The 23,074-nt window shown below is 46.8% G+C and overlaps 1 long non-coding RNA gene across 1 annotated transcript in view; it reads right to left on the reverse strand.

Annotated features, from left to right (window-relative positions):
* Window positions 1-23,074, reverse strand: part of LOC124250460 (uncharacterized) — a 32,297-nt gene that overhangs the window by 7,074 nt on the left and 2,149 nt on the right. Inside the window, exon 2 of the long non-coding RNA XR_006891560.1 lies at window positions 9,682-9,766. This is a non-coding gene — a long non-coding RNA (uncharacterized LOC124250460). The remainder of the gene's footprint in view (window positions 1-9,681; window positions 9,767-23,074) is intronic.

Raw genomic sequence — 23,074 nt, forward strand, 5'->3', positions numbered from 1 at the left:
GCACAGGGACAGGAGGAAGTGCCCCGGGCTGGGCTCTGCTCTCCCCTTGCTAGCCCTAGTCTAGTCTCCTCTCAAGGGCTCCAAGTCTGGCATAGTTCATCTTTTCTTAAATAGGAATCCCATCAAACAGTCTTGGCCTGACTCCCTGCCATCTCTCTTAGGGGTTTAAAACATCTTATTGAGCCCCAGGCCTCTCCACCCTGCCTGCCCAAACCTTGCCCCAGTCTCAAAGCCACCCTGAGTCCTTGCAGAACCCCTATGGTTACAACAGTATCACACACTTTAGAAACCGAGGCTCTCTGGCAGCGAGGGCTCAGGGCAGAGCCTCAGTCAGCAGTTATTGGCTCTGCTGCTCTGGATATGTATTTTCTTGATGGTTCTCACCTTGCTAACCTGGTGAGCTCAGATGCCCTCTAATAGATGTAAGTACTGGTTTGTACAAAAATTGTCAGAGCACAGCAAACAATCTGCTGATGGAATATTATGTGTATAACTTACACCTGGCTTTAAGCATGATGAAACAGATATCTGTATTTTCCCCAATTTAATTACTTCAAGCAACTAGTCCAAATACAAAGTGGGAGCTTCATTTTTCCCCCCGAGGGTATGCATATATGGTGTGTAACTAGATATTGAGTCTTATAGGAAAACAGATAGTATTTTCTCTTGGAATCAATGTTATAATTATGGTTGCAATTTTGAACAAAAGCACAAATAGATCATCAATATAGAAATGATTAAGGCACCATGGGTATTAAAAATAATAAAGTGATGCTTTAGCATATAGGCATTCTGAATTGGAAGAATCCAGAGATGGGTCATCTGGTTGGGTTCCCTACTTTGTTGATAAAGAATCTGGCACCAAAAGAAGCTTCGACTTGCTAGAGGTGACACAGTTGACAATTGGTGGAGTCAGGGCCAAAACCAATGTCTTCTGACTCCCAGCACCCCGCCTCGCCAGGTCTCCCATGCAAAAGTCCTTAAAAATAAGCATTGAGGCAGCACTTGGCAAGATGCTCGCCACATCCTCGTCCTGGGCACAGGCTAGATGACACTTCTAAGCCCCCTTACATCTCTGTGGGGCCATGTGGCTGAGTTCTGGCCAAGGGAACGTTGGCCTGGCTCCTGAAATCTCCTCCAGGCCCTCCATGTTCTCTCTCTGCTTGCTCAGTGGCTGGCCAGATGCAAAGGACCCACAGGAGGACTCAAGGCCCCTGGGATAGCAGAGATGGAAGGTCTTCCTGAATGACTGCGTGGAGCACAGCACCCTGCTGACCACAGTGACCAGTGCAATGAATGAGAAATAAATCTCTGTTGGGTGAAGCCACTGAGATTTCAGGATTATTTGCTATAGCAATTAGTCTATCCTGACTAATACAAGTGACAAAAAGCTAATGTTGGTAATGATTATAAGACGTATGAGATAAGTTCAACAGCTCTCCAGAGATGCAGCTTTGACCCAGGTGGGGTTTAGCTCAGTGCTTCAGAGTGCTGGTTCTGGGACCAAATACCAAATCCTGACTCTGTTACTCACCAACTATCACACTGGGCAGGTTACTTAACCTCGCTTTCTGGGGCTCAGTTTTCTCATTTGTAAAATGGAATTGATAATAATAGGCTGTTGTAAAGCTAAATGAGTCAGGAGATGTAGAGCCTTTCCCGGCTGAACCTGGCAGTAAATGTGAGCCCTTATTATTTGACCCCAAAGAAACAGGCCGGCCGAAAGAAACATCCCCGATTCCTTAGCTAATGGTGGTTTTGTTTGCCTTTTCAGAATTTGGGATGGTTCCGGAGTCATGACTTTGATTATATAGGTCTTCTTTAAAAGGCACTTTTTCTCCCTTCTCTGGTTTTCCTATAGTAGGGAGACTCTTTCTAAATTACTCCATTCATTATTCTTTGTCAAAGCAACCACTTCAGAATTAAAATATGTACGGCCATCACTCCGAAGCAGCATTATGAGGATTTGAATGCAGTCTCTTCACCCTCCCTTTGTGGGTCTCACATTATTGGGCAGAGTGGGACACGAGCTTCCCTCCCTCCCCCCACCAAACTGTCCCTTTGTCTCCTCCCTCCCTCTCTTCTTTCCTTCTGCCACTGTATTTCCTGAGTCCTAGAATGTGTCAGCTCCTGTGTGAGGCTCCGCAGATGGAGTCATGAAAGACACAGATGTGGTAAAGCTCTGTACTTTCTACAGGAAGAACGTAGAGAATAAACAAGTGTATGAACAAATAAACCAAGACATGTTGTAAGCGCTATAAAGGAAATAATTGGCACTGCCTCTAGGAGGTGACTTCAAATTGAGATCTGAGGATGACAAGGATCCAGGTGTGCGCATGGCTGAGGGAAGGGCCTTCCACGGGGCAGGAACAGCAGACTGAGGGCTCTGAAGTGGGAAAGAGCTAGGCACCCTCTAGGAGAGAAGCAGGCCAGTGCCACTGGAGTCACAAGCACTGAAGGCGAAGCAGGGTTTAAGGCTGGCAGCTCTGGTGATGTGAGCATAGAGGGCAGAGGGTGGAGAAGCGAAGGGCCCCGAGCAGTAAAGCTGCCGTCCTCTTCATCCCATTGCTACTGCATTTGTCCGAGCCTCAAATAGGTCTCTAGCTTTTCCTTCTTCCAATTCATCTTTCTAAAATCTGAAGGTGATCATGGTCCCCCTGCTTAGCCCCTCTTTGGCTCTTCATCACTTACATGATAATCATGACTCCTTAGCAAGGAGGACAAATCGCTTGCGAGCTGGTCCCTCCCACGATCTCAGCCTCATCTCCCACCACCATCCTTCGTGCCACATTTTCCTTAGGCTCTCCCAAACATTCCTGCTCTCTCCCATTGTCATGCTTTGGCACATGCTATTCCATCTGCCTGGAATGTCTCCTCGCCTTCTTCCCTGGGTCCCTGCATGTGAGAACTCCTTGTCCTTCAAGCCTCCTCTGTGACAATCAGTCCTCCACTCCCAAACCTCCCCAAATGGATTTCTTTCTCTTCTGAGCTCTCATAGAGCCAGGAACCCACCATAGCCTTTACCTTATTGCATTATAATTAATTTTCTTTGAAAAATTAAAAGAATACAGAAAAGTACAGAGTCATATATATTAATATTTTACATACATTAATATGTAGATATAGCACTTGTTGACATGTTTCTCTCATACTCACTGCAAACTCCTATACAGCAGCGATTCTCACTCGGCTGTATGACCTGACAAGCATACAGCTCTGTGCCTATCATACAACAGGTGCTCATAAATATTTGATGAATGAATGAATTCTTTCAATGCTTGGACTAAGAAGACTGAAGATGGGTCCTTGATTCCCTCCTGTTATGGGTTGAATTTTGTTCCCCCCTCCAAGATTTAGACGGAAGTCTGAACCCCTACTATCTCAGAATGTGACCTTATTTGGACACAGCATTTTTGCAGATGTAATCAGTTAAGATGAGGTCATACTGGAGTAAAGTGGGCCCCTAATCTAATATGACTGGTGTCCTTATAAAAAGGGGGAATTTGGACATAGAGATAGACATGGAAAGAGGGAAGACAATGTGAAGAGACATTTAGAGAAGACAGCTATTTACAAGCCAAGGGAGAGGCCTGGAAGAGATCCTTCCTTCATAGCCATCAGAAAAAACCAACCCTACCAACGCCTTGATTTTGGACTTCTAGCCTCCAGAACGGTGAGACAACACATTTCTGTTGTTTAAGCCCGCTAGTTTGTGGTACTTTGTTACGGCAGCCCCTTTTGCTTCACCCCTACCTCCACCCCATCAGCTTGTCCCATCAGCTCAATCTCCAAAATGTATCCCAAATCCATCCACTTCTCTCCACTTCGTGGCCAGGTGTCCATCATCTCTCACTTGGATTATTGCGACAGCCTCCAACCAGTCTCCGGTTCTACTCTTCCCTCTCTATAGCCCGTTCTGCCTCACCCCGTGCACCTCCACTCACCACTGCTTCCCAATTCCTGGAGAGTGAAATCTAAACTCCTTGCCATGGCCCACAAGGGCCTCCATCATCTGGCCCTGCCTCCTTCTCTAATCTCTTCTTGAACCCCCTCCTCAGTCACTGTGTCCTGGGCACACCTACTTCAGGACTGTCCACCTCTCAGGACCTTGTTTGTCCCTTTGGTACAACTGCTCTCAGATCTGGGTGTGACTGACTACTCATAACATTCAGAGCTCAGTTCAAAAGCATTTCCACTCAAATGTAACCTCAAAGGTTACCTCATCAAGAGGCCTTTCTTAACCAAGTAATCCAAGAACCCTGCCCCCAGGCAACCTCTACCGCGCCATCCTGTCTCATTGCCTTTGTAGTACTTCCCCCTCTGAAACTTCTCATTCACATATGATGCTCTCGTCACTGTTGTTTATGCATTTATTGACTGTCTTCCTGCACTGGAAAATGAGCTCGATGAGAACAAGGCCCCTGCCTGTCTTATTCTGTTTGGATGCCCAGAGTCTGGCATATAGCTGAATGAATGAATGAAGTCATGCCAGTTAAGCCAAGGGTCCTGAAAGAAGAGAAATCTTGAAAAAATGTTAATCAGTCAAACCACATCATTAGAGAGAGAGAGCAGCCTCAATAAAGGGCATAGAAAAGTGGCCATCAGTCACATCTGTGGTCAGACTTTTATGACAATTACCCACCATTTAGCGTACGTTTTAGCCAGATCCTCATTTAAGGAGGAAATAACGATCAAGAAAATCCCATATCACTGAAAGCAGTTGGGAGTGGGGGCTGTGCTTTATGAGCTCCTAAACAATCACCTACCTTCCGTTTGCTTAGTTACAAAGAGCTCATTGTAGCTGGGACTTTCTGATAACAAGTGATCCTTTCCTAATTACTATATGCTCTATTTCAGGTTCAGCAGAAAAGAAAATTAAAAAGCTACATTTCACTCCAGGTTCAAATGAGTCAATCTTTCAATCAATCAAGTATTAATTAAGCTATGCTAGGAAGTACAGGGAGGTAAAAGACACCTTCTGTCTACTCAAAGATGATGCCAGGGAAATAATCAGAGAACAATTTAAGAACAATGAAAAGAGTTTAAAAGGTTGTCATTTGGGCTTTCTCTGACTTTCTCTTACGGGAGGCATAGAATCTCTAGCTACTTCATTCCCTTTACTCTTCTTCCCTCTTGCTTCCCTTTTTTCTCTTCTCATCCCTGTTACACTGTCTCCAAAGGGTCCACGCCAGAGACTCTGAGAATAATTAGTCTTTTTCAGTCACCGCTAGGATAAGTCGTGTCTCTCTGATACTCTGAACATTCCAACGTGCTAAATGGGATTGATACAATCTCTCCAGCCTGTTAGCAAGTCAACCACTTCCTCATATTTACATCACTAGATCATCAAGGAAGTTTCCTGATTTTTCTTCTCCTAAACCAGAAAACGCACAGTCAAGAGTTTCACCTCCTCCACTCACATAGGTGTAGAGTCTGAGCCACATTCTCTCAAGCTCTTTGAGTCTAGTTTTCTCTTCTGTAAACAGAGGTATCAGCACATTTTTCAGAGGGCTGTGTGCCTTACCTACCTGCTACATCGCTGTATTCGCAATACCTAGCACGGCGCCTGGGAGAAAGTGGACCGGCAGTGTTTGTCATTAAGGAATGAATGCACTACTGGGAGGAATAAATGAGATAATGTGTATAAAGCATGTAGCCCAAGTACACGTCACACAGTGGGTGCCTTAAAATTGCCTTGAAAACTACATAGCATTATATTTGTTATTATACTATTCATATTGTGTGAAAGGTGAAAACATATATTTACTAAAAGATGATTTTATTCTAATCCGAGTTTGGTCCCTTTTTCAGTGAACTGGTCTAAAGCGTGATTAGCCAGCTTCTAGGGCGTCAGGGCAGACACGCTTGCCTTTCCCTTGGTTTCCTGCTAACTTGATCTCCATCTATTCCCAGCTGCGTGCGTCCCTCTTCCCGCCCTCCTGCCCTCTGGGATCTAGTTTCTTGGGGTGCCTTGTCCTATCCCTCACTATCAGCTTTCCCCTCCTCGTTTCAGCTGGAGTGCTCTCTTGTTTTCCTTTCGCCTCTTTTGACACAGACACCTCGGGAGGCCGAAGCCTCACGACGGAGGGTTGGCAAAACATCTTACCGCTTCTCACAGGAACAGGGAATCATCTGTTGAATCAAAAAGCTACCATTTGTTGTGCTCTTAGGAAGTGCGCCACTCTGTGTGTGTAATCAAGGCCTTACAGACACGGCCTCATTCACCAACTCAGAAGGTGGGCCTTTTATTCCCATTAAACAGATGACGAACCTGGGGCTATCAGAGATTAAGCAATTTGTGGAAGGCCCTGGAGCTACTAAAGTGTAGAAGAGATTTGACTCTAGTCCTGAGTTCCAAGAGCCTGCTGTGACTACACAGCTGCCATTCTCAGGAGGCTGAGGACTTCAGTCTCTGGACCTTCTCTTCTAGGATGATGGGGTGTTCACTCAGTCATTCATCCATCAAACACTGGAAAGCCTGCCATGTGTGCCACACCCTATGGATACACACTTTATTAATTAAGATGTCTCTGTGACTTCGAGGAGCTCACATTTTAACAGGACTGAAAGTGTACGAAGAGGAGTGCAGAACAACAGCACATATAACAGTGGCTGTTGGGGACCCAAAGGCATAGACTCCTGTAAGTGCTCACTGGCAGTCCAGGAGCTATAGCCAACCCACAGGCGCTTCTATTTTATTTTATTTTTTGCCTTCTCTGATTTCATATAAAATGCTCAATCTTTAGCTAGTCCTAAATTTGGCCACACTAACCTCCCACATAGCCACAATCTGCTGGAGCTTTAGAAGGGCCTATGCTGTGCCCATCCCATACCCTAGTCCCACCCTGCCTGCTTCACCCACCTGGTCGCTGTCCTGTCCTGTCCCATACCTGGTCCCTGGAGGCATTTGAAGCCTGCAGCCCCTGGACTGTACGCTCCCTCCACAGTAGGGACTACGTTACCCCTTCTTTGTGCTGTCATCTATGTGGGGGGGAGCCACACAGGGGGCTTGAAAAAGACAAACGAGGACAAAAGGCAAAAGACCAGCCTTACTTTCCAGCTGTAACCTCCAGTTTGATGGAGTAGCCCTGGTCTTTGGCTAATCAGACAAATGATAATGATGAGGGATGTTTGCAAGAGGAATTAATGCATATCAGAATGTTCCCGGGCATGATACAAGAGGCTGGCAGAGGGATGCAGTGGAAAGAATATTAAGTTGCGAGTCAGAAGACCCAGTTCTAGCCCGGGGGCAGTTGTCCTCCAAGCCCCCGACCTTGGGCCAATCAGTTAAGCTTCCTGAGCCCTTTCCTCATCTGAGAAATGAGGCTATTAGCTGTCCCAGATCTCTCTCAAGATTGTTGTGAAGAACAGACAAGACATGTGAAAGCACACTGGGAAGGGAAAATTGCAACCCAAATGCAACGGAGTAGTATGTTAGAGGATTATACTAAAAAGCTGAATTAAAGCTAAAACTAGAACCCTGAGCGTCTCTTACCGATGCAGCCCTGCACCCTCCTCGTCTCTCCCCTCCCTCCCCCCACCAGTCTTTCATGAATCAGAGCCATTAGGAGCTACGTTTCCAATTTGGAGAATTTATGGGCACACACTCTGACACCACTCACCCTTGTGTTTGCTGTCTGTATATATCCGATCTGACCACATCCTGGTCTTGATGCTAATAAAGCCTGTAGCCATGGTTACAGTGAAATACCTGGGTTATTCAGCTCCCATTTTCACTCTTGAAAATTATTTGGTAGAAGACCTTGGAGCCAATTTTTGTGGGTGTGGTAAGGCACGGAGGTAAAGTTCTATTTTGGGGAAGTGTGAGCCAAGGCTCTGAGGTCACCTGGGCGCCAGGAGTGGCTGAAGGGGGTGCGGCTTCTCTGTTCCACAAATAAAGGGGAGGCTGTGTGGCCACTGCTACCACGGACGCTTAAATCTTCAAACGTCATATCCTCTTGGAGGGAAAGAGTGTTTTTTGAAAAAGCAAGAAGACAACCAAGCACTTGTGTGATTCAGGGTCTCCCACGCAGGTGGTAATTAAAAAATAGATCTTAAATTTAAAGTTGCATAATTCTCTTTCATATTAGAGAAGAGAACTTAGAGTTCTGCAAACTTCGCAGCAATAACTGAATGACAGATTTTTCTCAGTGGTGGGGGGAGGAGGTTTACAGTCTGGAATAGTTGAAAACCAATGGAGTGGCAAAAATATACAATTATGCAACTCAAAAGCCATACAGATATGGCTTATTTTCCTTTCCTTTCCATTTCTTCCCTTCATTTAGTGTTAACTCAAGTTCGAGGCAATCAAAAGCCAAAAGCTACCTTACTGTAACATTAAGGCTTGAAACGTGAAGGCCAAATCACAGAGGCAGGGAGCAGGAACATTCTCTTTGAGTCCTAGCTCCCCACTGCGGAAGGCGCAGCGTGGGACAGTGCGGATTCACCAGGCTTGGGGCCGCAAGCTCACTCCGGGGGTGGGTTGTGCAGAGGAGCTGATGCTGCAGGAGGATGAACCTCCACTTCCTGTCTGCGCAGGTTTAAATCCGCATCCTTAACACTGCATCCTTTTTTACACTCTTGATAAATAATTGCTGGTGAATGCAGAGGACATATATGAGTGCACTAAACTATTTATTGAGCTCCCACTGAGGCAAGCAGCACCCGCTTTTTTTTTTTTTTTGCCTCGGCACCCTCTTTCTTTGATATAGACGACACTGACTCAGTCTCGTCAATGCAGCTTTAAGTGCCTCTGGGCAAACAGATTGTTACCCCTAAAGTTCCTGCTATAGAGAAATTCTGGAGCTGCCACTGGCTTCATCCCATCCCTGATCCCCTTAGTTTGCCTGCCCTCACCCCCAAACTTCTCCCTCTCTGCCTCTGAAATGCTCTTCCCCGAGGAAGCTGCAGGTATTAGCGGACATAGGTGATCTGGGAGCATGGATGGAAGAAGCTGCTTCAGCTGGGGACGGCAGGGGGTGCGCCCCGTAGATACTAACATGTATACACACACAGACACACACACACAGCCCCCTTCCCTCAGCCCCACCTCCTCACTCCTCCCCATCCACCACCTCTGCTCCATCCTGGCCTGGAGACCTCAAAGCTTTACGGAAGACTCTCTGAAGAGTACTTGGGGCCACTGGGAGGTGGGGGGATGGAGGGAGAGGCCAGGGAACTCAGGCCTGGTCTCCCAGCTCTCCACCGGTGGCCTCAGGCCAGGACTGCCCGCAGGCTCCACACCAGCCTTTAGGCTTTTTCTCCCATTAGCAGTCCAGAATACATTTTTTTTAATCAGACCGACCCTCAAAGTATCAGGTTTTGAAGAAATGGGACATTGGCTGGGAACACTTTGATAGAGCCAAACGGTCTGAATATGTGCACCTGCCTTGGCTAAGTAGAAGGCAGGAGAGGATCCTGAGATGGGGTTTGGCTTGGAGCAGCCAGAGAAGGGGCGGGTGTCCTTGTAACGCCGTAACGGGTAGGCAGTTCTGGTCCTCAGTGGAGAGCCTGTGGCGCTCCAGGCCTCCAGGGCTGGCTTTCACTTTTACTTGCTTTTATTTGTTTACACTCTTGTAGGTTTTCACATGAGCTGAATTCATGGCTAAAAGACAACCTGGGATCCACAAGTACAGGGGAAGCTCAGGGACTATGGTATGAGAAGCCGGCTCAAATTCTCACCTGTGACTTACTAAGTGTGCGTCCTTGGGAAGGTCATTCGGTTGTTTTGGTCCTCAGTTTCTTCATCTCCAAAATGGGGAAAAATCTGGAAAGATGCATAAGAAAGTGATAGTATGTGTTGCCTGTATGGAAGGATACTGGGGGCTGGGCCGGGAGACTGCCTGCTCTCAGTCCTTCCATACAATTCTGAAGGTATGACCATGTGCACACACTTTTTAAAGTAAACAAACAACAGGAAGTGAATGCCCACCTCAAGTGTCCTTGTGTCAAAGTAGACAATGTGTGTGAATGTGCTCCGAGGCTGTTAGGAACTGTACGAGTCTTCAGAGTCCTAATTGGTATTACTCTGGACAGATGTAGGGACACGGTAAAAACCATCACTCCTCAACTCTGCCAGGTAGTCAGAGAAGCCTAAATTCTTGGGAAATCTGCTCTCATGCTGGAAGGTCTTTGTGCCTCCAATGCAGAATGGGACCCCCCCCCCACTCCCGTGTACACCCCCAGTGGCTCTTTCACCTGGCTGTGTAGTGGTGCTGGGCAATCTGGATCCTCCACGTGCCCAAGTGACCCCAGGTTTACCAGGATTAGCTGAGCATGTCCACCCTGCTGAGCAAGTTCGGACAAGCACATTCCATCCTTTGCTGGGAGGTGGTGGAGCCATGCAAGCAGAAGGAGTGGTACCTGCATTTGTGGCTGCCCCCTGATTAACCCTGGGGTGGGGGTGGGGAGGTTAGTAGAGAACGTGTGTGAGTCTCCTTTAGGTTGTTTACTGGGTCACTATAATAAAATAAAAATAATGCTGCAAACACATTGTTATTTATACACGAAGAGGCGGCAATTCTTTGCATCAATAAAATATGCCATTTGAGTTATTTTTCCTGTAGTTACATATGGATTTCATTTCGAGAAGTATTAGTTCAGTCTTTACTATCAAGATCAAGATGGTGCTAAGAGGAAAAACAGAAGCGGATGAACTGGTTTCTATCCTAGGAGGGTTTCTGAATGAAACTTAGAAAACCGTGAGTCCTGCCAGGTGAGAGTGAGTCCCTGAGTCCCCAAGCCTCAGGGTCCTCATCTGTAAGATGGGAAGATGATAATCGCACTGACTTCATCACCATCCAGTGTTGTTGCGAAAGTCCAATCATAATATAAATGAGAGTTCTTTATAGACTGAAATGCCCTGCAAAGTTGAATTTTCAAAAATAACAAAGCAATTAAAGGCTAAAGTAAATAGCAGAAAGTGCAAAAATGCACGACCATTAGAAAGGAGAGGGATAAGCGTTGGCTTTAGTTTGAAGGAGGAGATAGAGGTTGTGCTGGCCGTGTGCTGCATGTTACCACATGGAGGGATGGGCATTCGGGGGAGTGGGAGAAGGGAAGTTGGGGTAAGCTAGATAGATGGGAAAGCAAGAGCAAAGGAACAGAGAGCAGCACACACAGAGTTTGGGACGGCGATAGCAGTGAAGAAAACTTCTGGGCAAGAGTGGGGAACGAGGTGGTATAGGCAAGGCTGGTGACCTCACAGAGGGCTTGGAGGGCACAACACAGGTTTGGTGTAATGGGCCCCAGGGAGGCCTCGAAAGTTGGTGAGCAGGGGAGAGAGCAGCATCAATGTTTCCAAGGCCACATTATTCAAAGTATGCCTCGGCCAGAGCTCAGGATCATGCAGGATTAAGCCCCCACCCCTGGGCTCAGTAATGACAATTTAAAAACAACCCTTTTATTAATAGCATGCTTTCTCCCTTAAATAAAATATGATTATGAACTGAAATGAAATATCACCAAACCAATCAGAAGGAAACTGCTCCTAATCTCCTGACCCTTGGGAATGGGGGCAGAGAGAGAAAAACTCTGATGCAATCACTTCTCCAGTCTTCCAGCTGATGCACAACTGGGCTCGTGTTTATTTATGACTGGGAAAGACCTGTCAAAGACCCTACACTTACAACTCCTCTTCATTTTTTAAAGGCTCTGCAAACATTTCTTCATTCAATTGACAGTAATGTGAGGAGGGGAGGGAATTCTTGCCTTATTTCATACATGAATAAATTAAAGAGCACAAATGTGTTCAAGATTTGTTTAAAATTGCAAGGCTGGTTAGTGGCCCAGGGCAGACAGGGTTCTAGTTTTCCAGTTTCCCAGCGTGATGCTGTCCTCGCTATACTAACTCCTGAAAAGCAGCAAGAGAGGTGTGAACAAAGGCAACCAGTCACTTTTCAGTTTACAAAGCCTTCTGTTTCTCAGACTCTGCGAGATCTGAGGTCCCTGTCTTGCTTCGGGGCCTCACACAAGCTTCTTTACCTGGAACCCTCAGCTCTCCCCCAATCCCACCCCAACCACTACCCCGGAATCTCCCGGCCTCTATTCAGTTAAGTCTCAGCTGAAACACAGTTCTCTTTGGGAAACTTCTGTGACCTCATTTAGGTAGTGCCACCCCTCCCACTGTCCCTGTGACCCTACCACAGCCCAGAACCTGCTTTAGGCTAATTGTTTAATTATCTTTTTTCTTTTCTAGATAGAATCTATTCCCATCATGACATCCTCAAATCTGGGATATGTTTTGCCCTTAGAAAATATTTGCTGAATTAATGAATGAACATTTTTATAGATGAGGAAACTGAGGCTCATGGAAATTAAATACCCAAGATCTCACAGCTAATCATGGATGATGTGGCAATTCTTCTTCCCCTAAATGTGCAGGGCTCATTCCACTCCACCACGCTGCTTTCTGGGTTCACTCACAGCACTGTGGTCAGATAGAAGAAGATACTCAGCGGAAAAAATGTCTACCAATTGGAATTTCAATATTCTGGGTTTGGAGAACTCTTTCAGCCTGGGATCCGAGTGAGCTCAGATGCCACACATTCTTGGGCGTTCCAGGGTATAGGCACACTGTGCAGGCCTCTTTTGGGGACTGGCTACTTTTGAATCTCCAGGGAGGCTGACAGTACCAAGAAACAGAGATGACAGCAGTGAGATCTGACTTTCAAAGATCACTGGCCTCAAATGGAGATCGGATTTGGCCTCACAGCCGCCATATTGAATATTACAACGACGTCACTTGAAAGCGAGGCTAGCACCATGTTGGAAAGCCCAGGCTGACTGTGTTCCTGAATATTTTGGTGTTTACGAATTGATATCATTCCATTTGGTAATTTCCGGTTGCCAAGCCGATTGAGTAGAGAACATGTGTGTGTGGTACTCGGCCTCTCACTACGTCACTGTTATTACTGCAAAAGGCTTTCCGTGTCTTTCCTCAGAGGAAGGCACTCCCTTTGCTGGCTTTTGTCTTCCTTGCCTGAGCCTGGGTTGTTGATACAATTGAAGCAGAGGAGGCCAAGAACTCCCATCTCCGCTCTCTGCAGTACAGCAGCACACAACTGAGTGCACATTTGTTGAGTACCCACTGTGTGCACAGGAACTTCTCTCTTTTCTAAGGCTGTCCAGATAATGTTGCCAACAAGAAGCAGAAACTTTCCACCTACCTGGGTAGAGAATCCAAATTGAACTAAAGATATAGACTGTGAAGTCAAGGAATTTATTTTTTGTTGGGGAAATGGATGCGCACAGAAGAACTGTAAAGCACAACTAATTAAGGGTCTCAAGGGAAATGCAAACAAATGGTTATGGGAACAGCAAGGAGGAAGCTGTTAATTCCATGAGGAAGCTAGGTTAGGCTTCAAAGAGGGTGTGATGTGAGCTGGCACCTGCAGGGAGAATGGGATGATTAAATGCAGCGAGGACGGGAGTGAAGGGATTCCAGCCTGCTCAGGAAAGCACAGCTGGCTCAGGGAAAGAATCCGATCAAGGTAGCCAGGGCACTGGCCCAGATCTGGAGCCTTCCAACCTCCTGCTGTTACCATGGTAACATTCTCCACTCCAGCCTGGCCCTCCCTCCATGCTTTCCCAGCCAGCTGCTCTAATCCAGGGCATCCAGCAAGCAGCCTGGCCCATGGGGAGGGCTCCGCAAGGTTGTGGCCCGAGGAGGAGGGCTGCTCCTTGGAAACTTCCTCTGCCTTCTCACCTCCTTACCTATTATGGCTTGAACGTCCAGGGACAGGGCTGGGGGTGGCTGATGATGTGCTGGGCTCAGGGACCTTCAGGGAATGTTTTTCACATTTGGCCATGAAGGCAGATTATGGTGTATGAAAACCTGAGTGCACAGGGAGCTTTCTGCTTCCTTCTCCCCCAACTCCTAACACACTTTATCCCTTTGTATATTCTTAAATTGGGTCATAATCCTGATTTCAACTCTGGGGTCACAAGGGTAGCTAAAGCCAGTTCCAGTTGGCACAAGTTCAGAGGGATCCCTCTCTCTCTCGCTCCTCCACACACACACACACACACACACACACACACACACACGCACTCAGCCTTCCCATGTAGCAATGCTATTAACGTTTAGCACAAGGTTGGTGGAAATCAAATGAGATTTCTGTCCTAGAGGGACAGAAACCTAAATCACAGGGCGCAAACTGGAAGCCCACGAGGTAGATGTGACCAGTGACCAGTTTTCCAGTTTCCCAGCACACACTCCTACATTCCCACATTGTCTGTGTTATTTTTGTAGGTGGACCAGCCTGGGTCAAAGGCCAACCCCCGCCTCCATTCACCAGCTGTCAGACCTCGGAAAGTTCCTTTACCTTTCTGTGCCTCAGTTTCCTCAACCATAAAAGAAGGATAAGAATAGATTCTAAGTCACTGGATTGTTGTGGAAATCAGATGGGTTAAATAATCTGTATAATGTGGTTCAAATAGTGCCTGGCACAGAGTAAGGTTCAGTAGACGTTAGCTTTACCTGTCAGGCCCCCGTAGGTATCTGAGCTTGTGATCCAATGGTGAGGAGCTCAAGGATGCTAAAGAGACCACAGTGATGACTCCTGTGTGTAGCACGGAAAGATGCCTTTTGTCATTTTAGGCAGAGCCAGTGAGGGATGCTCTGGCCCGTTAAACGTAGCAAAGATTGGGCCATGTACAACCTCTACCAGATATGGGTGAAGGGAAGGAGGGTTTAGAGGCCTGGGGGCTTTTTCTGGAATCATGGGTTACACAGAGATCATCATAGCTGAAAATTTCTGTCCCTCTCTCCTACGTCACCTCCCTGACAATGCGTGAAAGATTATTGCACAGATGCTGTTCACGTCTGCTGTGCCACTGATTAAACTAGGTAACAGCTCTTCCCTGGAGGTATCCCGAGTGCCTAATTCAGGGTTGGCACATGGCAGATGCTCAATAAATGCTTGTCGATTGCTTAGTGAACTGGTTATGGTCTTGAGGGACAGAAAAGAACCAGACTTAAGAGTGGCTGTGTGAGGGCTATATATTACCTCCTCAGGGCTGGGACATCCATATTCATCACTGGCAGCCTGAGCCCTCATATCTATATATACAGCTTGTGTATCTATACAGGCTTTGCAGAGGCCTCTGCAGGGCCAGGTCACAAGGTGGCATACCAGGGTAGGGCTACTGCAGGTGGAGGGAACCAGGACAGGGGCCTCTGCAGAACAAGAAGGTCTTGCAATGGTCGAGCTTTCACAGTTGGGGCTGGAGCCCAAAGCAGCAGCTCATGGCTTAGGCAAGCTGATCAGAGCCTGGAGGGCCAGCTGACCAGGGACGAAGCAGGTGTCAGGGAGGTTGAGAGTGGTGCAGGCCAGAGCCTGAGCAGTGAGGGAAGAGATGGCGGCACTAGGAGCAGAGATCCCAGGACAGACTGTAATCCCAGGGAAGAGGCTGTTTCCCACACCTCTGAATGAGGAGGCAGGACTTGCAGTGAGGTGCTCGAAGGCTCCAGGTCATAGGCTGTAGGCCCCGGAAGGTGGGATCTGTGCCTGTTTGCTTTTTAAATTCCCACAGCCTCTAGCATAGTGTCAGGCACAGAGAAGTTTAAAAAATGCATATGGAAAAAGCGCAGTTGGAGCCTCACTGGGGCAGCGTCTGCCTTCTAAAGCAGGACGGCCAGGCCTCGGAAGAGTTGTTACAATTCTCCTTTAGCAGACAGGAGCTGAAGGTGAATGATCGAAGGTAACTGATGGCACCCAGATTTCACGGAAACTCCCTGGGAAAGAGGAGCGAGAATTACCACCTGGGGAGAGCAGTGACCTTCCTGTGAAGCTGCTGCTTCTCGAACTTGCTGGCGGAGGTGAATTGCCTCTGATACGGTATAGCCGGTACAGCTGTAGGCTCAGAGTCTTTGAGGCAACAATACAACCTTGAGATGCAACGCAGAAATTTCAGTTTGGAAAGTGGTTTGCCAGTTCACTTCTCCTTTAGGATCCCAGGGACCTCTATGGGCTCCTCACCTGGCATAGAAGATCTCTTCCCAATCCCTTTGATGACCTCCCGCCCCCTCCCCACCCTTCTTCCCCCACTTCTCTTCTTCCCATATACACCGAGCCTGCTCAGACAGAGAGAGAACACCACAGAGAGAACAAAAGCCATTCTAGGCCTTTTCTCATCTCCTTCCCCTGATCTCTGGGCCATATCTGTTTTGAGAAAGCTCGTGATATTGTCCCAAGTGTTGGAATCACGTAACAGTGTGACAGGGGCTAGAGGGTCCACCTGCAGAAGCGCACGTGTTTATTAAGCTGTGTTTAATGAGAAGCTACTACATGCCAGATACTGTGCACTGGGGATACAATGATGAAGTGGTGGTGCCAAAGGGTGACCCTAAGGGGGAGAGCCAAGTCTTACCATGGGTCACAAAGGTTTACACGTAAAATATCAATGCCACAACTAGAGGGACCCTCAACTGAAAATACACAACTATGTACTGGGGGGCTTTGGGGAGAAAAAGGAAAAATAAAATCTTTAAAAAAAATGTATCACACTTAGATTTCATCTTCTCTGAGACGTCTATCACCCAGAGCTGGGCTAAGTGCCCCGCCTCTGGGTCCCAAGGGAGAGGTTGTGACGTCTCTCATGGCATTTATTACACTGTATTATAATTGCCTTTTTATCTGTCTGCCAAAATAGACTGTAAACTCCTGAGAAATAGAACAGCTTCTTATTCATCACTGGTGGCAGTCACAGAGTTTCTTGCTAGAAGGGGCTTATGGGTAATACTCTGGAGCCAGGGAGAGAGAACCAAGCTTTTGGAGAGACCTCAGTTTCCTCCTTTGTAAAACAGGGACAACAGTCGAGCCGTCATGATGGTTAAATGAGAGGAAGCAGGCGAAGTGCGTGACACAACGCCCGGCACCCCTGCACACAGCGCCCCACAGATGCTGCCGCTGCTGTCTCTTGCTGCCTACTTGGTCACATGGAGAAGGATTTATAGTTCACCTGATTTTTCTCTTTCTTAAGCATCCAAATAACTCTGCACCTCCAGGACAACAAGGCTCAGGATTTAATATCTCTCATTAAAGCATAAGATCAAAGACCACAAATAAGAGACCAGGCATGGAAAAGTATGCCACTTAATATGCATATTTGCCTCAAGAAAGGAAAGTGAATTTATAAGCATGCCAGAAAAATGCGGGAGAAGGGACAACAGTTTGGCAATTCCTCATAAAGTTCAACATAGCATTAGTTTATGATCCAGCAATTCCACTCCCAGGTATGTACCCGAAACAAGTGAGAACAGGGACTCAAACAAATCTTCGTACATGCATGCTCACAATAGCCAAAAGGCGGAAACAACCAAGATGTCTATCAACAGGCGAACGGATAAACAAATCGTAGTACATACACACAGTAGAACATTATTCAGCCAGGAAAAAGCATGAAGCACCAACACATGCTAAACCATGGATGAACCTCGAAAACATTACGCTAAATGAAAGAAGCCAGACACAAAATGTCACATATTGTATGACTGTTTATGGAAATATCTAGAATAGATAAACCTGTAGAGACAGAATGCAGACCAGTGGTGGCCATCAGCTGGGAACAGGGAGCAATAGGGAGCAACTGCTTGATGGGTATGGGGGTTTGTTTTGGGGTGATAAAAATGTTTTGGAACTAGATAGAGGTGATGATTACACAATATTGTGAATATACTAAATGCCACTGAATTGTTCACTTTAAAATGGTTAATTTTATGTAATGTGAATTTCACTTCCATTAAAAAAAATATGGGAGAAGATAATGCAAAATTTCTTGAAAGCTAATAGATGGTAAAAGGAAAAGAATGGTATAGTTTCCATTATTAATTGTTTAAGAAGTATAAAACGTCACAGTTTTTTTTTAGTAGGTGATTATTCATTCACTCCAATACCAAATGTTGAAGGACCACACATCTCAGTGGTTTAAGTATTCCTTATTAAAGGAATAATATTCTTTAAACCACTGAAAACTTACTCCTGGAAAATATCAGTCAGGAGCATCAGATCTTCTTCCCCATGTGGCACATGCTCAGTGACTGTGTCCCCTCCCCTTGTCCCAGACAGGGTGGGGGAAATACAGTGCCTCTGTCTGGAAATGAGATATTCTTTCCATGGCCAGCTGTGGAAATCTGTGCCATCGATCCATCGAAAACACAGTAATAATCAGCTCTATCCTCAGAGGGGCCAATAATATCCTCATGCAAACCCCGAAACACACAGTAGTTGGAAATCAGCAAGTATCCTTAGGCACCTGGCCCATCATTGCCTTTTTCTGAACCAAAGAAGGCTTTGGGCCAAATATCCCACAGGGCGGAATCAGAGTTTCTAATTTGGAAACCAGGAGGGCTCTTAGCAGGTCTTGTCTGGATGGTGTCGTGTGCAAATGTGCTTCCCGTCCCAGTGGAGGTTTCATTAGGGGATGGTGTGGGTCACCTATGTAACGAGCCTGGAGGTTTTAATCTAGGCCACTGCCGTGCTGCGCTGGCAATTGCTACTCAGCAGACTGTGGGCCTTGGGCGGGAGGGGATGTTTCAGGTCGCGAGCGGAAGCTAGGGAGAGAGAAGGGAGGGTGGAAGCCATCAGTCGTTTATAAGAAAGGGTCTGGAGAGATGGGGTAAGTCTGCAGGGCTGGCCTTAAGAGTGGTGTGCTGTCTTTCAGCTTTGCCACTTCTGCCTAGCATGACGTTGAATGAACAACTGTGATACGCTCATAAAGAAACCTGGAGGCTGGGAGGCAGCAATGACTGTCATTTTTATGTGCCTCAGATTCTTAGCACCACTATTCCACAAATGGCTCTTGAGAGCCTAGCACGCATACTAAAAACTCATGGGAGCCAATGACGGTTGGATGAACATTTGTTTACTCTGGATCCCTAATCACTGGGAAGGTCACTTTGGCCCCAGTGTTAGTTTCTGGGTGATTTCAGGCCGGCGTGCATGAGTGGCTCTCTGGAGCCTCCGGGCTACGGCCAGGGCTTTTACAGCAGGGGGGCTTTTGAAAGCTGGCACATTGTCCCATTGGTGGAGCTGCTTAAGAATCTCAGATTAGAAATCACAAGCAAAAGGACACAGACTCAGGATCTTAGTCAGGCTGGGGTGGAAAAAGCTGGCTCCTGACTCACGCGGCAGCATTCTTTTCTCTTGTTTAAGGTGGCCACGGTCACAAGACATTTAGGTTAAGACACAGCATGTCTACTGTGTGCCATTCTGTTCCATAATGCTAAAGCTAATGGAACTTTCTCATTTCCATTGATTTTCTCTGTCTTCAACCCCCACCCTACATCCATCTCAAAACTTGTGGACCCCCAACTTTTCCTCCTCAGGACAATTTGAAGACTAAAAGTACGATTACATGCAACTATCCTCATTGCTGTTATATTTTTTCCCTCTCTTCTGCCAATTTTCTTTTATGACTTGCAGAAAACGGAAAGAAATTGCTGATGGGCTTTCCTTAAGCCCATCTGGCTTGAAATTAGGGTTGTATTTGAGGAGAGTAAAAGTCAACTGGAAAACATCCTAGCAGGGTGAAGTTATAGACAGTGAACAGCAACGACAAGCCTGGCATGCCTTACAAACACAATCTTCAATTTCGACCAAGACATACAGCAACGATGAGGTTTTCTCTCATTTTTTAGCAACAACTCCATGGAGCAGCTTGCTCACAATCGTGGGAGCAAGTCTCTTCCCAGAGGCGGGGATTGAGTTTGGACACTGCCACGGCCCCTTGGGAGTTGCCCTGGGAAAGGAATCTTGGTTCGTGTGAAGTTCATTTTGGAACTCAGCTACCCTTGCCCACTCTCCACAAAAGGTCCACTCACGTGCCCAGGTGGTGCTCTCTTCAGATGGCTCACGCGGATGTGGGAGAAAAGTCAGAAACCTGACCTGGTCATGCAGCCCCGGGGATGGCCCTTCAAAGAACTTCAAAGATTTTCCTTTTGCTGCTTGGAAAGGGAAAAAGTCTACCCGTGGCTGTTTCACCTCTCTTACTGTGCCTGTGAGGAGCCTCAGGACCTTCTTTGATTGGCTTGGAGCTTTCTCATTGAACGGTAAGTTGTAGATCAATATTTGATGCGTACTGCTGACCCATCCACTGGTTTGAAAACAGTCTTCATGACAAATTTCACAAAACACTAAAAGGGTTGTCGTTCATTAAGGCACCCAACGCTGTTTCCCTTCTTGACGGGTCTTTGGGATTCTTGAGAAAAGCTTAAGGACTGAAGTTGAGGAGACAGGAGGGATGGGTGTGGTATGGAGACTGCCTGAAAGGATGAGATCTGCCCACATGTCTTGAGGATCTGCTCGTAGTTTCCCCCAGAGGCCAGTCAGGGAAGATTCAGCCTTCAAGGCAGTCTTTCATTTGACCTCTCTGCCAGCATTTGAGTGCCTGTGTGTGAGGGACAGAAGGTCTGAGTGATAGAAACCCTCAAGGGTGTCCACTTTTCCTGAATGGAGAAAGAGAGAGCTTGGATTCTGGTCCCTCCATTGACCAGCTGTTGCCCTGGGCACACACTTCACCTCCCTGAACCCTTCCTCATCTCTGAAGTGAGGGGGTGGGGCCGGCTCATCTCTGAAGTGCTTTTTCATTTGAAGTCTTTGAGTCTGTGGTTACTTCCTGTTCTTCATCAACAGTCAGCCCCAAACAGAAGTCTGTTTACTTGAAAGTTTTGATGCTGGCATAAAATTCCAGTTTCACTGGGTTGGAACACATCAGGTTTCCCTGATTGGGACAGAGGAAAACCACAGATATGGCCAAGCCATCAACCGATGCTCAGACTCAGGGCCACTGCTGGTTTAACCAGCACCTTAGTGAGGATTAGAAAAAAGCGTCCCCTCTGGGTGGACTCAGCTGCAAGTGGGATGGGTCCACGGCCTAGCCAGTGGAAAACTGGCTGCTTTCAGCCCCATCAGCTCCCAGGAGTCCTTGTGCAGTGTACAACCTGCATCAGCATTAGTAGAGGATTCACTGCTGTGGCCTCTGACCACTTTAGGTAAGGAGAAAAAAGAGAAGGGGCCAGAAGAGATGCATGCCATTGATATGACAGCAGGAGACTTTTATAACTACTGCCTTAAAATATTTCATACAGTCAAAAAGCTGCAAGTCTGGGCCTAAGATGCTGCCCGGATCCTACACCTACACAATCCATTTGATTTGGTAGCTTCAAGAGGCATTAGTAATCATTATTAATGATAATAAAACCCCTCACATTTTTATAGAACCTTACAATTTATGTAGCACATGAAATGTACTTTCTTTTTCAATTTGATTCTGATTCTAACCATTGCCCTGGTGAGTAATAATTATCCCCATTTTAAATACAAGAGAAATGAAGCTGAGAGATTCAAAGACTTGTTCAAGGGAAGCTAATAGGGGTCATGGCAAGAAGTGAACCCATGTCCGTCTAGCTCCAAGTTTGAGGGGTTTTTTTCCACACCAGGTCATATAAGATCGTGATCTGGGCACTGGCAGCCAGACCTAAAGTACCATGCTATAGGGGTTTAGAATTAGTTTGAGAAAGTCATCTTGTTTTAATGAAGGTAGGACTCTCCCACATGGTGCAATAAGCAGACTTGGGGTATCAGTTCTGGAGAGGCCTTGGTAGATCTTACAATTAAACTAAAGCATTCATTTCTCACACCGGGGAGTGATTCCTGGGGATTTGCTTGTTTGGTTAAATGCATCTGTAAATGCAGTTTTCCACTGGCTAGGCCATGGACCCATCCCACTTGCAGCTGAGTCCACCCAGAGGGGACGCTTTTTTCTAATCCTCACTAAGGTGCTGGTTAAACCAGCAGTGGCCCTGAGTCTGAGCATCGGTTGATGGCTTGGCCATATCTGTGGTTTTCCTCTGTCCCAATCAGGGAAGCCTGATGTGTTCCAACCCAGTGTGCATTTAACCCAGGATTCTCTCCAACACTTTAGGTATCACCCTGCAAGGCATCCTGAGAAAGCCTTAGGAAATCAGAAAGAGTCATGTAGAAGTCACCATACGGCATGAAAATAATGCCCGTCGGCCACTACTGACAAATCCAAGACTCTTCAGCGTCAACATGGTCTCACTGATGGTGTTATCACAGGCCTCTTGAGCTGCCTGCAACACTGCTTTTTGGTACAACATCTGAGATGGTTAAATTGGAGCAGCCTCCACCTCCCCCTGAGCTCCAGACTCAACACCCACTGCCTCCCATATCTCTCCACCTGGACATCTCCTGAGCATATTCAACGTAAGTGTGTCTAAAGTGTTCATCGCCTTCTTCTCCCACAATCCCCTTCCCAGGCCCACTCCTCCTGTAGTTCGTGAGATTTCCATTACGGGCATCACGATGCATCTCCCAGCCCTAGCTCAACACCTTACAATCATCCTCTGTTCCACTCACTGCTCCCTCACCACACACACTTGGTCATCAGGTACTTTTGACTCTACTTCCTAAACACCCCTGAAATCCATTCTCTTTCCTTAGTTCCCACTGCCTTTATCTTAGTTGAGTCCTCCTTCTCTCTGCTTCCCATCTCTCCAAGCTGGCCTCCATCTGGCCATTAGCTCTCTCTCCAAATCTGACCATACCGTTTCTCTGCCTAAAACCCAAAGCTGACTTCCCACTGCCACAGGAGAGACCTCACCGTTCTTAGTAGCAGCTCAATCCCCAATACTTGCAGTTCCCACAACCTGCCACTGACTTGGCCTATACTCTCTCCTCTGCCTAAGATACTCCTTCCCTGGGCACTCTAATCATTTTCAACACCCTGCTCATCCATCACTTCTGCAGTGCTGACTTCCCAGTAACTCCTGGGGGACTTTATCACTCCCTCCTTTGGATTGTTTCAACGTCCCACAGCTTCTGCTATTACGATGTGTAGGACAGTCATGTGTTGTTTAATGATGTGGATAGTTCTGAGAAATGCATTGTTACGTGATTGCGTCGTTGTGCGAGCATCATGGAGTGTCCTTACCCAAACCTAGATGGTATAACCTGCTACACACCTAGGCTATATGGTACTAATCTTACGGGACCACTGTTGTCTATGTGGTCCGTCACTGGCTGACACGTCGTTATGCAGTGCATGACTGTAT

The sequence above is a fragment of the Equus quagga genome, chromosome 13 (genome assembly GCF_021613505.1).
Source record: "Equus quagga isolate Etosha38 chromosome 13, UCLA_HA_Equagga_1.0, whole genome shotgun sequence".
Classification (NCBI taxonomy): Eukaryota; Metazoa; Chordata; class Mammalia; order Perissodactyla; family Equidae; genus Equus; species Equus quagga.